Below are 4809 nucleotides of genomic sequence, written 5' to 3' on the forward strand. Positions count from 1 at the left end.
GAAACTCTACATTTTCAGTTTGTTCATTATCTGGTCACACTCTCACTTTCAACCTTTTATTATCTCTGTCTTCATTCCCATTATCCAAGCTCAATTTCATTACACTCACTGTTTATATTAATATGATAGAATTTTAGATAAGCACCCTTCAGTTCACAACTAACATCACCCTCAAGCTAATCATCATTGCCTTATTACTATTTGTCACCCCGTAGTTATTTCAATAGATTTGGCTCTCATGTAAGAGCTCATATTGCCGCTTTGTTAAGTGTTTACGCTTACTTTTCGTGATTTTCTTTGCTTTTTTATGCATGTGATTTTCTCCAAGTTCATTTAGTGTCAAAGAACCTTAAAGAATGTTACTCTCGAGTTTATTTCTTTAGTGATCACCCATCATTTTATTAACCTTCGCTGCTTCAATGCAAATTTTTAGTTCCTAGTAGCGTGTAAGTGGTTGGGTATAACATAGATAATCGCAACTTAAGGGTCTCTTTAAGAGAGAGAGTTCGAATAACACGTCAGGAAAATAGCCAAACTATTAGGCTGACGTAAACGGCAATTCGGCAAGATGCCATAAAGTGGAATAAAACCAAAGTAAACGAAACAGAATAGATCGGACATTAATGGGTACTGGTAAAGTGACCTTAGGGGAGGTCAGCAAAATTTAGTCCAGCTTCTCTTATTTAGTCACAAAATATCAATTAGTTAAAAGAAGCCTTATCCCCAGCACCTTAGAACGCCAGAATCCTTAGCTTTAGGACCTTATGACATGTAGCTGAAATTAAAATTTGGGAGATCGGAAAGATCCCATTAAGGTTCCTGTTAATTTAAAAAGAGATCGGAAGAGGGTTCTTATTCGATTCTCAAATCAAAATTTAAATAAATACTTAATAGAGATCGGAAGAGAGTTCTTATCCGATTCTCAACTCAAAATTCAAAATGAATAGAGATCGAAAGAGAGTCGTTATTCAGTCTCAACTCAAAATTTTAATAAATATTAAATAGAGATCGGAGGAGAGTTCTTATCCGGTCTCAACTCAAAATTTTAATAAACATTAAATAGAAATTGGAGGAAAATTCTTATCCGATCCCTGAGCTAAAATTTTAATGAATACTTAAAAGAGATCGGAGGAGAGTTCTCATCCGATCCTCAATCCTAAATTTTAAATACCCCAAAAGAGACCGGAGGAGGATTCTTATCCGATCTCCTCTCAGAATTTAAGAGAGATCGGAGGAGAGTTCTTATCCGATTCTCACACCTAATTTTAACCTACACGCAAAACAAACCCAAAACCAAAAATGATGTGCGACGTCAATTCACTAAGGTTGTCTCATTTACTTATGTATCTGGGTGATCCGCATTTAGTGAAAAATTAAAATCTCCTTTTGACAAAAGGATTAACATGTCCATTTAAGCCCTCCTAACTAATACAAAATTAAATCTACTTACCCTTATTAAGGGACGAGGTGGGGTGCCTAACACCTTCCCCACCCGTTTATGGACCCCGAACCTAGAATCTCTGTCTTGAAGTGGTTTCGTTTCAATTTATTCTTCACAAATGGTTTTCTTTAGTTTCCCTCAAAACTAAGGTGGCGACTCCTCACTCTTTCCCACTTCGGTGAGGGTTCGTTAAGGCGACTGCAAAAATCCCTTGCGATAGCTTGGCGACTCCGCTGGGGACTTCAAAAGACTGACTTAACCCCGGTCTAGTGGTCCAAAAGTAGATTTAATTTTGTCCGATCAAATTATAGTTAGATGGGCTCATTCAGCGATGTTTTATACGTTAATTATTGCTATTGCGGCTAACTATTTTGCTTGTTTTGCCTGTTTTATTTCCTATAGTGCTCTTCGTTTCAAAAAAAAAAAAAGGAAAAAAAAGGAAAAATGGAAAAATAAAATCCCCCTGAATTGGGAAGAGGTAAAGGTGTTCCTTCACACACTGAACACTCACACGATGTCCTCACACACTTTGGCCCTATACCCGGGCTTTCTTACCCTTTTAGGAAAGTAGGAGGGAGTCATGTAGCGGTACCCGTGGGTTCTACCCCGTTAGTATCCGTGAAGGCTTCTGCTCAAATTGAAACTCGTTCTATCCACTGTGATACTCGTGGAATTCTCCCGATAATATCATGGTTATAGAACGGGGCTCTACTGTTTACAGTAGGGGCAATTTGGGAACCTGTGGCTTTTAGAAAATTAGATCCTGAGCTAAACTATCACGATAGCTGAAAGCCGTAGTAAGCTACCTTGTAAGATAGAATTATCCAAATAGGTAACGCTCGTCCGATATCAGGAGTCTCCCTATTATAGGACAAAAGGGGTATACTTACTCTTATCCTTTTCTGCTTTAATTTCCTTTTGTTCATTTTTGTGAGGGTAATCTTGAATTCTACTAAAACACCTACACATTTTCCTACTTTGATAAATGTGTACGTGTCATCCTGTCAACAGTATAATTCAAAATTACCCTAATTTATCTTGCTAACGAGTTTTCCCGCAGGCATTACCAAACCAAGAATCTGTAAAAGGATAGGCATCATATTTATCATGGCATCCTCGAGTCATCACGTAAGAAGTTCAGAATGCTAAACTTTGGTCCAAATCGATTCATACTCCAGTACCCCCACAAAATGATGTTTCCAAGGCACATGCTAGCTTACTACCTTCATTAGATCTGAATAAAATTGAAGTCAGAATGAACAGCCTCGAGGGTTTGTCTAATGGATGGAGGTCGCTTCCCGATCAGGTCAAGGCACGATTTGAAGAGAAGTGTGACACCCCTTACCCGTGTACAGTATACCCGAGTAAGTAATGCCACCTGGTGTACCGGCACACTCTAATATTTCTCAATTAATTTAGAAAATGCTTTTGCACATAATTTATGAAATACAAATTATTTAAACCATTTATCAAAAGTATCATGCATTTAAGGTTCCGAAAAATTTTAAGAAAATCCGGCGGAGTACCGGCTAAAAATGGAGAAAACCGTTCTTCGGAACCTGTTAAAAAACACTTCCAATAAACAAATTCATTCATTCTCAACTTCAATATCATCACAAAACTCAATATCAAGATTTGAACAATTTTTCAGTTTCAGGTTTCAACAACCTTTTCATTTCTCAACATCCATTTCTCATATACAAGCAATAAATACATGCTCAAATCTTGCATTCATAGTCATAACTTTCATTATTTACATAAACATCAAAATATATTACATGAGTTCAAGTACATATGAGAAAATACAAATCTGCTACAAAATATCAAAATGACAAAATGACACCTAGTGCCCTACCGATGCAATCGCAGTAGTGAGGTGACACGGACATCGAAAGCGTAACTGCCGATGGACTCACCCAGTCTGTGGTCTACTGGGCTCACGGTCGGAATCTCCAGTACCTATGCGTGGCAAAAGCAACGCGCTAAGCAATAATGCTTAGTGGTGCAATAATATAATAGAAGAAATTGGCAAGAAAATAAATGTGTATGCAAAGTGTATGCTTTCTTTGTTTGATTTTGGTATATTCATTAATTCATTAACTTTGTTCACTTTTATTCATTTGGTTGCCCCAAGTAACCTACACTAGACGATTGGATCGATAACGGTAACCGCACTAGGTACCTAGTACTCGCCGTCACACCATTGGTTGCATATGCATCTCCCAGGCAAATAATGTAACTAACAAGTCAGAATAATATCCGGCACAAGGCCAAGTCTCAATACAAAGTCAGAATGGCTAAAAGCCATGAAATCACAGAATGGCATTTTTGCCATGTGCAGTACTGCTAACTGAACCCTATTGGCATGCCAAACTATCCAAACCAATCTTGTTAGGTATACTAGGGCATTTGAAACTCTTAAATTTGTCAATTGTGAATTTCAATTTTTTTGGTGTTACTATTCATCATTGGTCAACAAAAATGTTGACTTTTAGAATAAAAATGTGTACATCAACTTTGGCACTCCCAACATACCACATTTGGTGTTTAAAACTTGTTGGCATTAAGTGTTTTTACCATTTCTAAGCATTAAACCAAAGGAGCAGATTTTTCAGATTTTGTACCATAACTTCACTGTTCCATTGGATACTGTTACTGTTGGAATTTGAAGAAATGTAAAACATAAAAGTTGTTCCTTATTTTGTCTAGTTGAATTTCCTTTTTTGAATCACTCCATTTGGAGTTTTGTAGCTCCAGATATGGCTCAAAAACCCAGGCTGTCCGGATATGCAGTCTGCCGAATTTTACCATATCTACAGTGCATGAACAGTAACTTGAGTCACTTGGTTGACTGGGTTATGGCCATAATTTGGGGTAGGTTCCTTCATGAAAGTTGTTTGTCTATGTCTTAACTTGTTGCTGTAAAAATTTCAGACCAATTGACCAAATATACAGTGACTTATGGCCAAATGAACAGTTACTGTTCATTTGGTCAAATTCTGCAGAGGCAGTTTCAGGGTTCCGGATTGTGGCTGAGTTTTGACCCTTTTGCTTTGGTCTTTCGGGCATGGTTTCTTCAGCAAAAATGTGCCATTATAAGCCTAGTTTCATGTCCAATTGGCCAAACATCAATTGGACAAGCACAGCCCAAGTTATGGCAGTACAAAGGGACTGAAATTTCAGTCCCTATGCTGCTGTCCATAGGGCAGATTTCACCTCACTTTGCCATAGCATTTTTCAGTCCCATTTATGGTCAACATATCTAAAATGGTCACTAATTGACCATTACAATGTGCCCTAACAATTTCCTAAGCCAATTCACACTTTCACCTTTCCAAACCCTAATTTCCATATGAATTTTTCACAAC

The sequence above is a fragment of the Hevea brasiliensis genome, unplaced genomic scaffold (assembly GCF_030052815.1).
Source record: "Hevea brasiliensis isolate MT/VB/25A 57/8 unplaced genomic scaffold, ASM3005281v1 Scaf126, whole genome shotgun sequence".
Taxonomy (NCBI): domain Eukaryota; kingdom Viridiplantae; phylum Streptophyta; class Magnoliopsida; order Malpighiales; family Euphorbiaceae; genus Hevea; species Hevea brasiliensis.